This window comes from Hemiscyllium ocellatum, chromosome 12, assembly GCF_020745735.1.
Source record: "Hemiscyllium ocellatum isolate sHemOce1 chromosome 12, sHemOce1.pat.X.cur, whole genome shotgun sequence".
NCBI lineage: Eukaryota > Metazoa > Chordata > Chondrichthyes > Orectolobiformes > Hemiscylliidae > Hemiscyllium > Hemiscyllium ocellatum.
In genome coordinates this window covers 6326712-6347078 of record NC_083412.1, presented here as the reverse complement: position 1 = coordinate 6347078, position 20367 = coordinate 6326712, and the positions used below count along the sequence as shown (strand labels likewise).

General features: G+C 42.7%; 4 non-coding genes across 4 annotated transcripts; all 4 read left to right on the top strand.

Annotated features, from left to right (window-relative positions):
- The first annotated feature begins 2256 nt into the window (after positions 1-2256).
- Positions 2257-2328, top strand: trnag-ucc (transfer RNA glycine (anticodon UCC)). Its single transcript has one exon. It is a non-coding gene; the product is annotated as a tRNA-Gly (tRNA).
- A 2407-nt stretch (positions 2329-4735) lies between these two features.
- On the top strand, positions 4736-4807 carry trnag-ucc (transfer RNA glycine (anticodon UCC)). Its single transcript has one exon. It is a non-coding gene; the product is annotated as a tRNA-Gly (tRNA).
- A 2407-nt stretch (positions 4808-7214) lies between these two features.
- Positions 7215-7286, top strand: trnag-ucc (transfer RNA glycine (anticodon UCC)). Its single transcript has one exon. It is a non-coding gene; the product is annotated as a tRNA-Gly (tRNA).
- Positions 7287-9690: 2404 nt separating this feature from the next.
- On the top strand, positions 9691-9762 carry trnag-ucc (transfer RNA glycine (anticodon UCC)). The gene has a single exon. It is a non-coding gene; the product is annotated as a tRNA-Gly (tRNA).
- Positions 9763-20367: the final 10605 nt, after the last annotated feature.

Below are 20367 nucleotides of genomic sequence, written 5' to 3'. Positions count from 1 at the left end.
GACCCTAGAAGATTAAGGAGTCAGGGCGATACCCGTTTCAAATAAACTGGCGTCTTGACAGAAATCCTGAGTTTTTCATTTTATTTCTAGATTTCCCTCCTTTCAACATTACTCCCGGTGTTTTTGTGAAATACAGCCTAATATCAAGTGAAAACTGTCTGGGCAGTCCATTGTTTATGGGCACAGCATTACTTATGATATCAGGTCGGTTATTTTATTTTTGAATCGAAATGTACACCAATCTGATTGTGTCGTGCACAGACAGAATCTGTTTGCTGACTTCATTCACCCTGACAGACTCTTGAGTATTTCTGCGGGTTGGTTGCAATTCCCACTTGTGGTCAGTAGCGGTCACTAACTTGTGCAACAATGAAGTTCCCAGATCAGAGAGAATAAGAAAACAGACAATAATTGTTGCCCTTGTGTTGGACGGTGCAGGTCAGAAATAGGAGGAGTGGAGACCAGCTGCTTTTATATTTCCATTAATGAGCAAATGACTCGGTCAAACTCTGAGAGATGATAGAAATAACCACACGGTGAGTGAAAGTTCAATCCAAGATGAAGCTGAAAAGGAATCACACGTTGTTACCTGATGAAGGAGCAGCTATTGCTTCCAAATAAAGCTGTTGGACTATACGCTGGTGTTATGTGGTTTTTAACATTGTCCACTCCAGTCCAACACCGGCTCCTCCACGTCATCATCCAAGATAGTCATCATGGAATTGTTAAGGGAAGATAGTGTCGGATGAACTTGACTGATTTGCTTTAAAGGATAAAGAAGAAGGAAGTGTTTGTGATGTAGACCAACCTGATGATAAGAAGAATACTGCATGTGTTTTGAAATAGTTGAGTTCCTCAAGGTTCAGAAACTGAACAGAAATTGCCGGAGAATCTGAGCAGTGTTGCACCTTCAGTGGGGAGAAAGCAGTGTTGCCATTTTGGGTTTGGTATGTCCCCATTTGATGAAGTTTCGCAATTCTTTGATTTTTCCCCAGGCTTCAGTATTAGTCACCTGTTTGTCTGGTGTATCTATCACTGATGTGGAATTGGTGTCGGATATCAAATTTGCAGATGATAAAACATTAGTCATTGGTTTTGGGGAAGCTGTCTGCAGACTGTGGAATGCAATTCCCAGTTTGTTTAAATGGACCATTGATTTATTAGTGAGGGACTGGGGGAGGTACTTATTGTGAAAAGCATTGAGATGGATCTTTGATTTACTGTTGCGTGGACAGGGGGATTATGGATTTAAAAAGGAAATGAGGGACAATTTTTTTACACATCGAGTGCTTGGTGCGTGCAATGAACTGTCAGAGAAAGTGGTGGACGCAGGTACAGTTACAACGTTGAAAAGACGCTTGGATAAGTTCACGAATAGGAAAGGTTTAGAGAGATATGACCAAATGCTAGCAAATGGGAAATGTTCAATTGCATGCAGGTGGTTACAGTTGTGTTTGGGGAAATGGTCAGCATAAACTGGCTGGACCTAAGGATCTGTTTCCATGCTGTATGACACTCTGATTCTAAAACTTTGAAAATCAGCCTGGTTTCTCTCCCTCCCAGCTGCGACTCCACCCTCCCCCTCTTCTACAATGTAACAGAGAAAACTACAAATCGATCAAGAGAATGGAAGTGCGGATTAATACAGATTTCTCGAGAGATTTCTGCTTCGTGAACTGTTACCAGGAGTTTCCTCTTCTCCAGAATTACTGCAGCATGTACTCAGTCTAACAGTTCCTTCTTTTTGCCTTTTTGTTTGTGGAAAACCCTTCAGAAATGTTAAAAGCAGAAAGTAGTACAGATGCGGTAAATCAGAAAGAAAAAGCAAAGTTGGTGGGAAAAGTGTATGAAGAGAAAGGCGAAAGTGGGTACTGCCACTGGTGGAGATGAGAGTGGTGGTGGAAAAGCAGAGCAGGTCAGACAGCATCCGAGGAGCAGGAGAATGGATGTTTGGGGCAAAAGCGTTTGTGAGAAGTTGACAAGTTTTGATTGTGTGACAGATCCCGGGTTGCGGTGAGATTTTGTTGATATTTTAGCTGTGGATTTATCTGAGATGATGATAAATGCTGGTTTGTGTGCATGAGAAAGTGTGAACGAAAAGGTATAATGAGAAGTATGGAACGAGTAAAAGTCAGTCTTTTATTAGTGGTGAATTGCAATATTTCAGCGTAAAATTTGCAAGAAGACTGAAATTTCGAATGAAGAACTATTGGTCGAATTGCACATTAGCTGATGTGTGGAGGACATGTCCCAGTTGCGATGGTGGTATAGTGGTGAGCATAGCTGCCTTCCAAGCAGTTGACCCGGGTTCGATTCCCGGCCATCGCATGTGGCGGCTTTTAAACCGCTCAACACCAAAAAGACCACTTTCCGCAATGGGAATGAAACACTTCGATAAGCACAGAAGCTTGAGTCAGCCACACGAACGGCGCCAAACCTCTGCAGTGCGGTTTCCCACCACTTTGAAATTGAGGAGGGACCCTAGAAGATTAAGGAGTCAGGGCGATACCCGTTTCAAATAAACTGGCGTCTTGACAGAAATCCTGAGTTTTTCATTTTATTTCTAGATTTCCCTCCTTTCAACATTACTCGCAGTGTTTTTGTGAAATACAGCCTAATATCAAGTGAAAACTGTCTGGGCAGTCCATTGTTTATGGGCACAGCATTACTTATGATATCAGGTCGGTTATTTTATTTTTGAATCGAAATGTACACCAATCTGATTGTGTCGTGCACAGACAGAATCTGTTTGCTGACTTCATTCACCCTGACAGACTCTTGAGTATTTCTGCGGGTTGGTTGCAATTCCCACTTGTGGTCAGTAGCGGTCACTAACTTGAGCAACAATGAAGTTCCCAGATCAGAGAGAATAAGAAAACGGACAATAATTGTTGCCCTTGTGTTGGACGGTGCAGGTCAGAAATAGGAGGAGTGGAGACCAGCTGCTTTTATATTTCCATTAATGAGCAAATGACTCGGTAAAACTCTGAGAGATGATAGAAATAACCACACGGTGAGTGAAAGTTCAATCCAAGATGAAGCTGAAAAGGAATCACACATTGTTACCTGATGAAGGAGCAGCTATTGCTTCCAAATAAAGCTGTTGGACTATAAGCTGGTGTTATGTGGTTTTTAACATTGTCCACTCCAGTCCAACACCGGCTCCTCCACGTCATCATCCAAGATAGTCATCATGGAATTGTTAAGGGAAGGTAGTGTCGGATGAACTTGACTGATTTGCTTTAAAGGATAAAGAAGAAGGAAGTGTATGTGATGTAGACCAACCTGATGATAAGAAGAATACTGCATGTGTTTTGAAATAGTTGAGTTCCTCAAGGTTCAGAAACTGAACAGAAATTGCCGGAGAATCTGAGCAGTGTTGCACCTTCAGTGGGGAGAAAGCTGTGTTGCCATTTTGGGTTTGGTATGTCCCCATTTGATGAAGTTTCGCAATTTCTTTGATTTTTCCTCAGGCTTCAGTATTAGTCACCTGTTTGTCTGGTGTATCTATCACTGATGTGGAATTGGTGTCGGATATCAAATTTGCAGATGATAAAACATTAGTCATTGGTTTTGGGGAAGCTGTCTGCAGACTGTGGAATGCAATTCCCAGTTTGTTTAAATGGACCATTGATTTATTAGTGAGGGACTGGGGGAGGTACTTATTGTGAAAAGCATTGAGATGGATCTTTGATTTACTGTTGCGTGGACAGGGGGATTATGGATTTAAAAAGGAAATGAGGGACAATTGTTTTACACATCGAGTGCTTGGTGCGTGCAATGAACTGTCAGAGAAAGTGGTGGACGCAGGTACAGTTACAACGTTGAAAAGACGCTTGGATAAGTTCACGAATAGGAAAGGTTTAGAGAGATATGACCAAATGCTAGCAAATGGGAAATGTTCAATTGCATGCAGGTGGTTACAGTTGTGTTTGGGGAAATGGTCAGCATAAACTGGCTGGACCTAAGGATCTGTTTCCATGCTGTATGACACTCTGATCGTAAAACTTTGAAAATCAGCCTGGTTTCTCTCCCTCCCAGCTGCGACTCCACCCTCCCCCTCTTCTACAATGTAACAGAGAAAACTACAAATCGATCAAGAGAATGGAAGTGCGGATTAATACAGATTTCTCGAGAGATTTCTGCTTCGTGAACTGTTACCAGGAGTTTCCTCTTCTCCAGAATTACTGCAGCATGTACTCAGTCTAAGAGTTCCTTCTTTTTGCCTTTTTGTTTGTGGAAAACCCTTCAGAAATGTTAAAAGCGGAAAGTAGTACAGATGCGGTAAATCAGAAAGAAAAAGCAAAGTTGGTGGGAAAAGTGTATGAAGAGAAAGGCGAAAGTGGGTACTGCCACTGGTGGAGATGAGAGTGGTGGTGGAAAAGCAGAGCAGGTCAGACAGCATCCGAGGAGCAGGAGAATGGATGTTTGGGGCAAAAGCGTTTGTGAGAAGTTGACAAGTTTTGATTGTGTGACAGATCCCGGGTTGCGGTGAGATTTTGTTGATATTTTAGCTGTGGATTTATCTGAGATGATGATAAATGCTGGTTTGTGTGCATGAGAAAAGTGTGAATGAAAAGGTATAATGAGAAGTATGGAACGAGTAAAAGTCAGTCTTTTATTAGTGGTGAATTGCAATATTTCAGCGTAAAATTTGCAAGAAGACTGAAATTTCGAATGAAGAACTATTGGTCGAATTGCACATTAGCTGATGTGTGGAGGACATGTCCCAGTTGCGATGGTGGTATAGTGGTGAGCATAGCTGCTTTCCAAGCAGTTGACCCGGGTTCGATTCCCGGCCATCGCATGCGGCGGCTTTTAAACCGCTCAACACCAAAAAGACCACTTTCCGCAGTGGGAATGAAACACTTCGATAAGCACAGAAGCTTGAGTCAGCCACACGAACGGCGCCAAACCTCTGCAGTGCGGCTTCCCACCACTTTGAAATTGAGGAGGGACCCTAGAAGATTAAGGAGTCAGGGCGATACCCGTTTCAAATAAACTGGCGTCTTGACAGAAATCCTGAGTTTTTCATTTTATTTCTAGATTTCCCTCCTTTCAACATTACTCGCAGTGTTTTTGTGAAATACAGCCTAATATCAAGTGAAAACTGTCTGGGCAGTCCATTGTTTATGGGCACAGCATTACTTATGATATCAGGTCGGTTATTTTATTTTTGAATCGAAATGTACACCAATCTGATTGTGTCGTGCACAGACAGAATCTGTTTGCTGACTTCATTCACCCTGACAGACTCTTGAGTATTTCTGCGGGTTGGTTGCAATTCCCACTTGTGGTCAGTAGCGGTCACTAACTTGTGCAACAATGAAGTTCCCAGATCAGAGAGAATAAGAAAACGGACAATAATTGTTGCCCTTGTGTTGGACGGTGCAGGTCAGAAATAGGAGGAGTGGAGACCAGCTGCTTTTATATTTCCATTAATGAGCAAATGACTCGGTAAAATTCTGAGAGATGATAGAAATAACCACACGGTGAGTGAAAGTTCAATCCAAGATGAAGCTGAAAAGGAATCACACATTGTTACCTGATGAAGGAGCAGCTATTGCTTCCAAATAAAGCTGTTGGACTATAAGCTGGTGTTATGTGGTTTTTAACATTGTCCACTCCAGTCCAACACCGGCTCCTCCACGTCATCATCCAAGATAGTCATCATGGAATTGTTAAGGGAAGGTAGTGTCGGATGAACTTGACTGATTTGCTTTAAAGGATAAAGAAGAAGGAAGTGTTTGTGATGTAGACCAACCTGATGATAAGAAGAATACTGCATGTGTTTTGAAATAGTTGAGTTCCTCAAGGTTCAGAAACTGAACAGAAATTGCCGGAGAATCTGAGCAGTGTTGCACCTTCAGTGGGGAGAAAGCAGTGTTGCCATTTTGGGTTTGGTATGTCCCCATTTGATGAAGTTTCGCAATTTCTTTGATTTTTCCTCAGGCTTCAGTATTAGTCACCTGTTTGTCTGGTGTATCTATCACTGATGTGGAATTGGTGTCGGATATCAAATTTGCAGATGATAAAACATTAGTCATTGGTTTTGGGGAAGCTGTCTGCAGACTGTGGAATGCAATTCCCAGTTTGTTTAAATGGACCATTGATTTATTAGTGAGGGACTGGGGGAGGTACTTATTGTGAAAAGCATTGAGATGGATCTTTGATTTACTGTTGCGTGGACAGGGGGATTATGGATTTAAAAAGGAAATGAGGGACAATTTTTTTACACATCGAGTGCTTGGTGCGTGCAATGAACTGTCAGAGAAAGTGGTGGACGCAGGTACAGTTACAACGTTGAAAAGACGCTTGGATAAGTTCACGAATAGGAAAGGTTTAGAGAGATATGACCAAATGCTAGCAAATGGGAAATGTTCAATTGCATGCAGGTGGTTACAGTTGTGTTTGGGGACATGGTCAGCATAAACTGGCTGGACCTAAGGATCTGTTTCCATGCTGTATGACACTCTGATCGTAAAACTTTGAAAATCAGCCTGGTTTCTCTCCCTCCCAGCTGCGACTCCACCCTCCCCCTCTTCTACAATGTAACAGAGAAAACTACAAATCGATCAAGAGAATGGAAGTGCGGATTAATACAGATTTCTCGAGAGATTTCTGCTTCGTGAACTGTTACCAGGAGTTTCCTCTTCTCCAGAATTACTGCAGCATGTACTCAGTCTAACAGTTCCTTCTATTTGCCTTTTTGTTTGTGGAAAACCCTTTAGAAATGTTTAAAACGGAAAGTAGTACAGATGCGGTAAATCAGAAAGAAAAAGCAAAGTTGGTGGGAAAAGTGTATGAAGAGAAAGGCGAAAGTGGGTACTGCCACTGGTGGAGATGAGAGTGGTGGTGGAAAAGCAGAGCAGGTCAGACAGCATCCGAGGAGCAGGAGAATGGATGTTTGGGGCAAAAGCGTTTGTGAGAAGTTGACAAGTTTTGATTGTGTGACAGATCCCGGGTTGCGGTGAGATTTTGTTGATATTTTAGCTGTGGATTTATCTGAGATGATGATAAATGCTGGTTTGTGTGCATGAGAAAAGTGTGAATGAAAAGGTATAATGAGAAGTATGGAACGAGTAAAAGTCAGTCTTTTATTAGTGGTGAATTGCAATATTTCAGCGTAAAATTTGCAAGAAGACTGAAATTTCGAATGAAGAACTATTGGTCGAATTGCACATTAGCTGATGTGTGGAGGACATGTCCCAGTTGCGATGGTGGTATAGTGGTGAGCATAGCTGCCTTCCAAGCAGTTGACCCGGGTTCGATTCCCGGCCATCGCATGCGGTGGCTTTTAAACCGCTCAACACCAAAAAGACCACTTTCCGCAATGGGAATGAAACACTTCGATAAGCACAGAAGCTTGAGTCAGCCACACGAACGGCGCCAAACCTCTGCAGTGCGGCTTCCCACCACTTTGAAATTGAGGAGGGACCCTAGAAGATTAAGGAGTCAGGGCGATACCCGTTTCAAATAAACTGGCGTCTTGACAGAAATCCTGAGTTTTTCATTTTATTTCTAGATTTCCCTCCTTTCAACATTACTCGCAGTGTTTTTGTGAAATACAGCCTAATATCAAGTGAAAACTGTCTGGGCAGTCCATTGTTTATGGGCACAGCATTACTTATGATATCAGGTCGGTTATTTTATTTTTGAATCGAAATGTACACCAATCTGATTGTGTCGTGCACAGACAGAATCTGTTTGCTGACTTCATTCACCCTGACAGACTCTTGAGTATTTCTGCGGGTTGGTTGCAATTCCCACTTGTGGTCAGTAGCGGTCACTAACTTGTGCAACAATGAAGTTCCCAGATCAGAGAGAATAAGAAAACGGACAATAATTGTTGCCCTTGTGTTGGACGGTGCAGGTCAGAAATAGGAGGAGTGGAGACCAGCTGCTTTTATATTTCCATTAATGAGCAAATGACTCGGTAAAATTCTGAGAGATGATAGAAATAACCACACGGTGAGTGAAAGTTCAATCCAAGATGAAGCTGAAAAGGAATCACACATTGTTACCTGATGAAGGAGCAGCTATTGCTTCCAAATAAAGCTGTTGGACTATAAGCTGGTGTTATGTGGTTTTTAACATTGTCCACTCCAGTCCAACACCGGCTCCTCCACGTCATCATCCAAGATAGTCATCATGGAATTGTTAAGGGAAGGTAGTGTCGGATGAACTTGACTGATTTGCTTTAAAGGATAAAGAAGAAGGAAGTGTTTGTGATGTAGACCAACCTGATGATAAGAAGAATACTGCATGTGTTTTGAAATAGTTGAGTTCCTCAAGGTTCAGAAACTGAACAGAAATTGCCGGAGAATCTGAGCAGTGTTGCACCTTCAGTGGGGAGAAAGCAGTGTTGCCATTTTGGGTTTGGTATGTCCCCATTTGATGAAGTTTCGCAATTCTTTGATTTTTCCCCAGGCTTCAGTATTAGTCACCTGTTTGTCTGGTGTATCTATCACTGATGTGGAATTGGTGTCGGATATCAAATTTGCAGATGATAAAACATGAGTCATTGGTTTTGGGGAAGCTGTCTGCAGACTGTGGAATGCAATTCCCAGTTTGTTTAAATGGACCATTGATTTATTAGTGAGGGACTGGGGGAGGTACTTATTGTGAAAAGCATTGAGATGGATCTTTGATTTACTGTTGCGTGGACAGGGGGATTATGGATTTAAAAGGAAATGAGGGACAATTTTTTTACACATCGAGTGCTTGGTGCGTGCAATGAACTGTCAGAGAAAGTGGTGGACGCAGGTACAGTTACAACGTTGAAAAGACGCTTGGATAAGTTCACGAATAGGAAAGGTTTAGAGAGATATGACCAAATGCTAGCAAATGGGAAATGTTCAATTGCATGCAGGTGGTTACAGTTGTGTTTGGGGAAATGGTCAGCATAAACTGGCTGGACCTAAGGATCTGTTTCCATGCTGTATGACACTCTGATCGTAAAACTTTGAAAATCAGCCTGGTTTCTCTCCCTCCCAGCTGCGACTCCACCCTCCCCCTCTTCTACAATGTAACAGAGAAAACTACAAATCGATCAAGAGAATGGAAGTGCGGATTAATACAGATTTCTCGAGAGATTTCTGCTTCGTGAACTGTTACCAGGAGTTTCCTCTTCTCCAGAATTACTGCAGCATGTACTCAGTCTAACAGTTCCTTCTTTTTGCCTTTTTGTTTGTGGAAAACCCTTCAGAAATGTTAAAAGCGGAAAGTAGTACAGATGCGGTAAATCAGAAAGAAAAAGCAAAGTTGGTGGGAAAAGTGTATGAAGAGAAAGGCGAAAGTGGGTACTGCCACTGGTGGAGATGAGAGTGGTGGTGGAAAAGCAGAGCAGGTCAGACAGCATCCGAGGAGCAGGAGAATGGATGTTTGGGGCAAAAGCGTTTGTGAGAAGTTGACAAGTTTTGATTGTGTGACAGATCCCGGGTTGCGGTGAGATTTTGTTGATATTTTAGCTGTGGATTTATCTGAGATGATGATAAATGCTGGTTTGTGTGCATGAGAAAGTGTGAATGAAAAGGTATAATGAGAAGTATGGAACGAGTAAAAGTCAGTCTTTTATTCCTGGTAAATTGCAATATTTCAGCGTAAAATTTGCAAGAAGACTGAAATTTCGAATGAAGAACTATTGGTCGAATTGCACATTAGCTGATGTGTGGAGGACATGTCCCAGTTGCGATGGTGGTATAGTGGTGAGCATAGCTGCCTTCCAAGCAGTTGACCCGGGTTCGATTCCCGGCCATCGCATGTGGCGGCTTTTAAACCGCTCAACACCAAAAAGACCACTTTCCGCAGTGGGAATGAAACACTTCGAAAGGCACAGAAGCTTGAGTCAGCCACACGAACGGCGCCAAACCTCTGCAGTGCGGTTTCCCACCACTTTGAAATTGAGGAGGGACCCTAGAAGATTAAGGAGTCAGGGCGATACCCGTTTCAAATAAACTGGCGTCTTGACAGAAATCCTGAGTTTTTCATTTTATTTCTAGATTTCCCTCCTTTCAACATTACTCCCAGTGTTTTTGTGAAATACAGCCTAATATCAAGTGAAAACTGTCTGGGCAGTCCATTGTTTATGGGCACAGCATTCCTTATTATATCAGGTCGGTTATTTTATTTTTGAATCGAAATGTACACCAATCTGATTGTGTCGTGCACAGACAGAATCTGTTTGCTGACTTCATTCACCCTGACAGACTCTTGAGTATTTCTGCGGGTTGGTTGCAATTCCCACTTGTGGTCAGTAGCGGTCACTAACTTGTGCAACAATGAAGTTCCCAGATCAGAGAGAATAAGAAAACAGACAATAATTGTTGCCCTTGTGTTGGACGGTGCAGGTCAGAAATAGGAGGAGTGGAGACCAGCTGCTTTTATATTTCCATTAATGAGCAAATGACTCGGTAAAACTCTGAGAGATGATAGAAATAACCACACGGTGAGTGAAAGTTCAATCCACGATGAATTTGGAAAAAAACGCACATTGTTACCTGAAGAAGGAGCAACTATTGCTTCCAAATAAAGCTGTTGGACTATAAGCTGGTGTTATGTGGTTTTTAACATTGTCCACTACAGTCCAACACCAGCTCCTCCACGCCATCATCCAAGATAGTCATCATGGAATTGTTAAGGGTAGGCAGTGTCGGATGAACTTGACTGATTTTCTTTAAAGGATAAAGAATGAAGGAGGTGTTTGTGATGTAGACCAACCTGATGGTAAGAAGAATGCTGCATGTGTTTTGAAAAACTTCAGTTCCTCAAGGTTCAGAAACTGAACAGAAATTGCCGGAGAATCTGCGCAGTGTTGCACCTTCAGTGGGGAGAAAGCAGAGTTGACATTTTGAGTTTGGTACGTCCCCATTTGATGAAGTTTCGCAATTCTTTGATTTTTCCTCAGGCTTCAGTATTAGTCGCCTGTTTATCTGGTGTATCTATCACTGATGTGGAATTGGTGTCGGATATCAAATTTGCAGATGATAAAACATTAGTCATTGGTTTTGGGGAAGCTGTCTGCAGACTGTGGGGAGATTTACATCAGCTGGTGAGCTGCACAGAAAAGCTGTGAAAAAGGATTCGATCTGGAGAAGGTTGGGATTCAGTGAACGATCACTGGTTCCACATCTATCATCCTCTCTTCAGACTGGTCAACATGAACCGGCAGAGATCTTAACTGTCCCCGAAATCTTAGAACAAAGAACATTGAAAAATACAGCACAGTATAGTCTCTTCGGCCTTCGATGTTGCGCCGACCAAAGCCTACCTAACCTACACTAGCCCAATAACCTCCATATGCTTATCCAATGCCCGCTTGAATGACCATAAAGAGGGAAAGTCCACCACTGCTACTGGCAGGACATTCCATGAACTCACAACCCGCTGAGTAAAGAATCTACCCCTAACATCTGTCCTATACCTACCTCCCCTTAATTTAAAGCTGTGTCCCCTAGTAACAGCTGACTCCATTAGCGGAAAAAGGTTCTCAGTGTCAACCCTATCTAAATCCCTAATCATCTTGTACACCTCCAACAAATCTCCCCTAAACCTTCTTTTCTCCAACGAGAACAGCCCCAAGTGCCTCAGCCTTTCCTCATATGATCTTCCTACCATGCCAGGCAACATCCTGGTAAACCTCCTCTGCACTCGTTCCAATGCCTCCACATTCTTCCTATAGTTTGGCGACCAAAACTGCACATAATACTCCAGATGAGGCCGCACCAGAGTCTTATACAACTGCAATATGACCTCAGGACTCCAGAACTCAATTCCTCTACCAATAAAGCCCAGTACACAATATGCCTTCTTCACAGCACTATTTACCTGGGTGGCAACTTTCAGAGATCTGTGTACATGGACACCAAGACCCCTCTGCTCATCCACACTACCAAGTAGCCTACCATTAGCCCAGTAATCCATCTTCTTGTTACTCCTACCAAAGTGAATGACTTCACACTTAGCTACATTGAACTCCATTTGCCACCTTTCTGCCCAGCTCTGCAACTTATCTATATCCCGCTGTAACCTGGCACATCTTTCTTCGCTGTCCACAACTCCACCGACTTTTGTGTCATCCGCAAACTTGCTCACCCAGCTTTCAAGCCCCTCCTCTAGATCATTTATAAAGATGACAAACAGCAATGGTCCCAAAACAGATCCTTGTGGTACACCGCTAGTAACTGCACTCCAAGGTGAACTTATTCCATCAACTACTACCCTCTGTCTCCTTCCAGCCAGCCAATTCCTAATCCAAACCTCTAATGCAACCTCAATGCCATACCTCCGTAGTTTTTGCATTAGTCTCCCATGGGGTATCTTATCGAACGCCTTGCTAAAATCCATATACACCACATCTACTGCTTTACCCTCGTCCACCTCCTTAGCCACCTTCTCAAAGAACTCAATAAGGTTTGTGAGGCACGACCTGCCCTTCACAAAACCATGCTGACTATCCTTGATCACATTATTCCTATCCAGATGTTCATAAATCCTATCCCTTACAATTCTCTCTAAGACTTTGACCACAACAGAGGTAAGACTCACTGGCCTATAGTTACTCGGGCTATCCCTACTCCCCTTCTTGTACAAGGGAACCACATTCGCTATCCTCCAGTCTTCTGGCACTATTCCCGTAGATAATGACGACATAAAAATCAAGGCCAATGGTTCTGCTATCTCCTCCCTAGCTTCCCAGAGGATCCTAGGATAAATGCCATCAGGCCCAGGGGACTTATCTATTTTCATCCTTTCCGGTGTTCCCCAGACCTCTTCCCTACATACCTCAAGGCCATCCATTCTAATCACTTGTGACTCAATATTCACATCAGCAATAGTGTCCTGTTCCTAAGTGAATACTGACGAAAAGTATTGATTTAGTGTCTCTCCAATCTCCTCCGCCTCCACGCACAACTTCCCACTACTATCCTTGACTGGACCGATACCTACCCTAGTCATCCTTTTATTCCTGACATACCTATAGAAAGCCTTTGGGTTTTCCCTAATCCTACCAACTAAGGAGTTTTCATGTCCCCTTCTCGCTGCTCTTAGCTCTCTCTTTAGATCCTTCCTGGCTACCTTATAACTCTCAATCACCCCAACTGAACCTTCACGCCTCATCTTTACATAGGCCGCCCTCTTCCCTTTTGCAAGGGATTCCAATTCCTTATTAAACCACGGCTCCCTCACAGTTCCAACCTCCCTCTTGTTTATATGAAAGTAAATGTAAGTTTCAACAATTCTGTTACTGTACTCAATTTCAGCCAATACATGTCCTCACACTCAGGCCATTCACTTGCTCCAATTTAGAGGCAAAACAAAAAGAAAGAGAAAAGGTGGTTGGAACTGAATACTCAAATTCATCTCAAAATGGCAGAGGTGGAGATGAAAGTAGGAGTAGCGATGAGGACAGTGATGGACAGCAATCCCATTGTAGTCAAAGGCCTGGTAGGGAACTGTTCATATAGGTCCAAGCATTGCCAAAGTTTGACCAACAGAATGTAGAAGCCTTTTTCATTTCATTTAAGACAGTGGCTAAACAAAAATTATAGCCAGTGATTATGAGAGTATCTTTCTTTGATTCAAAGTTAGTGAGATATTTGCATCACTGTCAGAGGAGGTATCTGGGAGTATGAGGAGATGAAATGTGCTATCTTAAGCGCATATGAGCTCGTACCAGAAGCCAAGGGACAATGTAGTGGTTCTCTTCGCCGAGCTGGAAGTTTTTGTTGCAAACGTTTCGTCCCCTGGCTAGGAGACATCATCAGTGCTCTGGAGCCTCCTGCGAAGTGCTTCTTTGATGTTTCTTCCGGCATTTATAGTGGTCTGTCCTTGCCACTTCCGGGTGTCAGTTTCAGCTGTCTGCTGTAGTGATTGGTATATTGGGTTCAGGTCGATGTGTCTGTTGATGGAGTTTGTGGATGAATGCCATGCCTCTAGGAATTCCCTGGCTGTTCTCTGTCTGGCTTGCCCTATGATAGTAGTGTTTTCCCAGTCGAATTCATGTTGCTTGTTGTCTGAATGTGTGGCTGCTAGGGATAGCTGGTCGTGTCGTTTCATGGCTAGTTGGTGTTCATGTATGCGGATTGTTAGCTGTCTTCCTGTTTGTCCTATATAGTGTTTTGTGCAGTCCTTGCATGGTATTTTATAAACTACATTAGTTTTGCTTATGTTGGGTATTGGCTCCTTTGTTCTAGTAAGTTGTTGTCTGAGCGTGGCTGTTGGTTTGTGTGCCATTATGAGTCCTAGGGGTCGCAGTAGTCTGGCTGTCAGTTCTGAAACGCTCCTGATGTATGATAGTGTGGCTAGTCCTTTTGGTTGTGGCATGTCCTCGTTCCGTGGTCTATCGCTTAGGCATCTGTTGATAAAGTTGCGCGGGTATCCGTTTTTGGCGAATACCTTGTATAGGTGTTCCTCTTCCTCTTTTCGCAGTTCTGGTGTACTGCAGTGTGTTGTAGCTCTTTTGAACAGTGTCCTGATGCAGCTTCGTTTGTGTGTGTTGGGGTGGTTACTTTCATAGTTTAGGACTTGGTCTGTGTGTGTTGTTTTCCTGTGTACCCTTGTGGTGTATTCTCCGTTCGGTGTTCTCTGTACTATCACGTCTAGGAATGGGAGTTGGCTATCCTTTTCTACTTCTCTCGTGAATCAGATTCCTGTGAATGTGGCGTTGATGATCTGGTGTGTTTTTTCTATTTCCGTGTTTTTGATGATTACGAAAGTGTCATCGACATATCTGACCCAGAGTTTGGGTTGAATTTGTGGTAGGGCTGTTTGTTCTAACCTTTGCATAACTGCCTCTGCTATGAGTCCCGAGATTGGTGATCCCATGGGTGTTCCGTTGATTTGTTCGTATATCTGATTGTTGAATGTAAAGTGTGTAGTGAGGCATAAGTCCAGTAGTTTAAGTATGCCGTCTTTGTTGATAGGTTCCGCCTCCTGGTTTCTGTTATGTATGTCCAGTAGGTTGGCTATTGTTTCTCTGGCTAGGGTTTTGTCAATCGAAGTGAACAGTGCTGTCATGTCGAATGAGATCATGGTTTCTTCTTTGTCTGTGTGTGTATTCCTGATGGCGTCCAAGAATTCCTGTGTTGATTGTATGGAGTGTTTGGATCCGCTGACCAGGTGTTTCAGTTTCTGTTGTTAGTTCTTTGGCCAGTTTGTATGCTGGTGTCCCTGGTAGTGATACTATGGGTCTGAGTGGGATGTCTGGTTTGTGTACTTTGGGTAGTCCATAGAATCTGGGGGTGTTGTTGCTTTCCGGTTTCATTCTTCGTAGGTCCGCTTTGGTTATCTGTCCGTTTTTTTTTATAGATTCCTTAGAGTGTTATTTATTCTATTGGTGAGTTGTGGCGTGGGGTCCGAATCCTTCATTTGGTAGGTGTTGGTGTCTGCTAGTCGGTGTTGTGCTTTTTTGATGTAGTCTGATTTATCTAGGATGACAGTCATTCTGCCTTTATCTGCTGGTAGTATGATTATGTTCTTATCATTTCTTAGTGCTTTCAGTGCTTCCCTCTCCTTGGTGTTGAGGTTATGTGTTTGTCTTTTTCTTATCATCATAGGTACGACCGTTTGTCTCACTGTTTGTTGTGTCTCTTCAGTCAGTCCATTGTTCCTGAGTGTGCATTCTAGTGCTGCTAGGAAGTCTGCTGTCTTGGCGTCCCTGTGGTTGTAGTTGAGTCCCTTGGTCAGTATAGTTCTTTCCATGTCTGTGAGCTGTTTGTGGGAGAAGTTTTTAACCCAGGTGTGTGTTGTAGTGTCCTCTTTTTTGTGTGTTAGTTTGGCCAGTTTTTCTTTTAATGCCGTTTTTTTGCGATGTGTTGTCCTGTTCTGTCCTATAGTGACAGCATGTTCTATGGCCCGGGTCCATTCATGATTAGCGGTCTTTGAAATTAACGACTTTTGGCGCGCTATTTCTTGTTTGTATTTGTGCAGTCGGTTGTGAGCGTCTGTGATCATTACCTGGATCATCCTGAGTCCGTTCTGCTTGGCTGTTTCCCTGCACAAATACAAACAAGAAATTGCGCGCCAAAAGTCCATGCAAGGACTGCACAAAACACTATATAGGACAAACAGGAAGACAGCTAACAATCCGCATACATGAACATCAACTAGCCATGAAACGACACGACCAGCTATCCCTAGCAGCCACACACTCAGACAACAAGCAACATGAATTCGACTGGGAAAACACTACTATCATAGGGCAAGCCAGACAGAGAACAGCCAGGGAATTCCTAGAGGCATGGCATTCATCCACAAACTCCATCAACAGACACATCGACCTGGACCCAATATACCAATCACTACAGCGGACAGCTGAAACTGACACCCGGAAGCGGCAAGGACAGACCACTATAAATGCCGGAAGAAACATCAAAGAAGCGCTTCGCAGGAGGCTCCAGAGCACTGATGATGTCTCCTAGCCAGGGGACGAAACGTTTGCAACATAAACTTCCAGATCGGCAAACAGAACCACTGCAACAAGCACCCGAGCTACAAATCTTCGGACAAACTAAGGACGGACCCTGGTCAAACACACATTGGGTTTGAAAATGTGAAGCAAAGTAATTTCGATAGATCGATAAAGGCATTGAAATAGATCAAGGTATGATGCTCTTTGATGATTAGTTTGGAGGAGTTCAAATGTGGAAGAGCAAAGAATTCAGACTTCAAGATTAGGAACAGAAATGCCTATGAGTTAGTTCATAAATCAAAGTTGGTTTCTAATATCAATTTCAATCTTTGAGGGATAGAAATTGGGGAAAAGAGAAGTTTTCAGGTAGTGAGGTAAAGGGGGATCACGTTGAAGATACTTTATCACAGGGTGAAAACGTACCATGAGGGGAAACTGAAGTAAAAAATCTCAGGTGTTTTCATTGAAGTTGTAGTGTTGATAGTTTAGAAAAAGCACTGAGAATGCAGAGAGGAAACAGAATAAGCCAGCGAGTTTTGTTGAAGTGGTAAAGGAAAGCACAGTGGAAGCTAAAATGCTGCAAAAGAATGTACAGCCTGGTCAGGGGTTGGTTGAGAAGAATGTGCCAGATCTCTAAAGAATTTACTGGCATGGATAAAGTTTACTCCAATGTGCCAGAGGAGTATGTAAAGAAATTAAGATTTTAAGAGATACAGGAGCAAGTTGATCTTTGATGAGAGATGAGATATATACTTCAGAAAGAGTATTGCTAGAGAAGGTGGCAGTATGTGGAATTCATGGTGAGAAGAGCAGTGTTCCATGATATAAAGTGGGGGTGCAGGATCTGGTGAAAAATGGTGTCGAAGTGGTAGGGGTAATAGAGAGATTCTCAGTTCCAGAAATACAATTTATCTTTGGTGATGACATAGGTGCATCAAGGGGCAGGCTGGGAGAGTGATGCCTACTGTGGTTGAAAAGCTATTGGAAAATCAGGCAACTAGGTTTTACAGGAAGTATGTCCAGGTTTTTGTTTCTCTGGGAAAAGGTCACAAAGCCACAGGAGGAGAAATCAAAGAAAAGAGATAAGTTCAATTATCAGAAACTATGTTTGATCAAATAGTTGGGGGTGGGGTGGGGTGGGGGGATGGCAGGGGAAAAACAAGAACAGGTGGCGAATGAATTGGATATTTTTAGGTCAGAAAAATTAGCTGAGTTCCAGTGGAAAGATGAAAAACTAAAGCAGCTGTATCCAAAATCAATATAGAAGAAGAATCTGAGTGTATCCCAGACTGTTCATTTCCTCAGAGGAGAAAGTGAGGACTGCAGCTGCTGGAGATCAGAGCTGAAAATGTGGTGCTGGAAAAGCACAGCAGGTCAGGCAGCATCCAAGGAGCAGGAGAATCGACATTTCGGGCGTGAGCCCGAACCAACCACTTTATTCCTGAAGCAGGGCTCATGCCTGAAACGTCGATTCTCCTGCTCCTTGTTCATTTCCTCACCAAGATGTCATTTATCAGAAAGTGAGAGCAGATGAAAAATGGGCAGAAGTTCATCAGATCGTATGGAAAGGAAATGTTGCAGGTAGCAATGAATTACCAGCAGGAGGTCATTTGGGAGTAAGAAAAACTCAGTTCAAAAAGCAAACTTTTATTTTGGTCTGGACTGCGCAAGGATGTGCTTGCATTTGCCAGACACATCATACATTTCAGGCAATTGGGTAATCTCAGGCAGTGATAAAATCAACACTTTTAACACCCATTGCAGCATTTGAAGAGCCTTTTACAAGAGTTTTAATTGATTGTGTAGGACCCCTACCTTAAACAAAAAGTGGGAATCAATACTTGTTAACCATAATTGACGTATCTACTAAAATTCCAGAGGCCACAGTATCATGGCTAAAAAGATTGTAGAAGGGCTACTCAATTTTTTTTAATCAAATACAGACTACCCACAGAGATACAATCAGATTAAGGTAAAATTTTACATCAAAGATATTCAAGGAAATATTCAACAATAGTAGTTCTAAGACAATTCAAATCCACTGCATACCATCCAGAATTGCAGGAAGCATTGAATGGTGGCATCAAAATTTAAAGACCATGTTCAGGGGTTATAGTCAAGGTCCTCCAGAGGATTGGGATAAAGGAATTCCATTTGTACTCTGTGTAATTAAGTATGCACCTAGTGAATCAAGTAAATTCAGTTTATTTGAATTACTTTTCGGGCATGAGTTGATAATTAATTAAGGAGAAATTGGTGAGTCTGAGTTCAGAGACCAGATATTTGGATTATGTGTAAAATTTTAGGGAGCGATTAAATAGCATGGGTGAGTTGGTTAGACATTATTTGAAAGTAGCACAGCATGTAATGAAACAGGAGGCAGTCAAAATAATTTAGTCCTGGGCTCTAGTGGCACAGGGGGCAGTGTCTCTGCTTCTGGGTCACAAGGCTCATGTTTGAATGTCACCCCAGAAGGCGTGTTGTAGGATTTTCAAGCAGGTTGATAAAACATGAATAAAACACCCTGCTAAGCCTCATTTTGGCTGCTGGGTCCCCAAATGGACAAGCCTATTCTACGTGATCACTTTCTCCTCATTCTGCTCAGCCCTTAGCCTGTTCCCATTTCCGATGTAAAGTTCTTGTTTGAGATCAGAAGCTTTTTTCCAGGTCAAAAATTCTATGCAAGTACCTGTATCCATTTCCACTCTTGAAGATACCAAATTTTCTCTCCTGTTCAAACCTTTAGCCATGGTGGTGTTACACCTTCCCAAATAATAATACTCTGGAACAAAAAATTGGAGTGTTTTTGAATACATTAAATTGCCCATTAAACCTTTCTCTGTGTCAATACAATTGCTGTTAGCTTGGGAACTGTACATTTACAATTTGCCAGCATTTGGTCCATATCTTTGTAAACCTTTCTCAACCATGTCCTTGTCCAAATGTCTTTTAAATGTTATAATTGTACCCACCTCTACATACAGTATCCTGTGTGAAAAAGTTGCCTCTCAGGTCCCTTTTAAACCTATGCCCTCTAGGTTTGGAAACCACCAACCTGGGGTAAAGACCTTTGTTATTAACCTTAGCCATCCCCTTCATGATTTGATAAACCTCTATAAGGTCACCCCTTGCACCCCAGGAAAAGAAATCACAGCCTAACCAGCCTGTTGTTATAACTCAAATATTCTCATCTTTGTAACATCCCAGTAAGTCTTTTTTGCACTCTTCCAAGTTAATAACATTCTTCCTCTAGCAGGGCGACCTAAATTATAGGCAGTAGTCCACACATGGCTTTGGTCCTGACCAATTAAGGCAAGTGTTCCAAACACTTCCTTCAGCACTCTGTCTTCCATTTTCAACGAACTTAGAACATAGAACAATACAACGCAGAACAGGCCCTTCAGCCCTCGATGTTGTGCTGATCTGTGAACTAAGTTAAGCCCATCCTCCTACACTATCCCATCATTATCCATTATTTGGAGATGCTGGTGTTGGACTGGAGTGTCCAAAGTTAACAATCACAAAACACCAGGTCATAATCCAACAGGTTTAATTGGAAAGCTAATGTGCTTCCAGTTACACCTGTTGGACTATGACCTGGTGTTGTGTGATTTTCAACTCCATCATTATCCATGCGTTTATCCAAGGATTGTTTAAATCACCCTAATGTGGCTGAGCTAACTACATTCTGGATTAGTGGGACTGGAAAAGCACAGCACTTCAGGCGGCATCCGTGGAGTAGTAAAAGCGACATTTCGGGCAAAAGCCATTGGCAGGCAGGGTATTCCACACCCTTATCACTCTCTGAGTAAAGAACCTGTCTCTGACATCAGTCTTAAGCCCCTCAATTTGTTGCTATGCCTCCTCGTACAAACTGGTGTCATCATCCTAGGAAAACGACTTTCACTATCTACCCCATCAAATCTTCTGATCATCTTGTATGCCTCTACCAAATC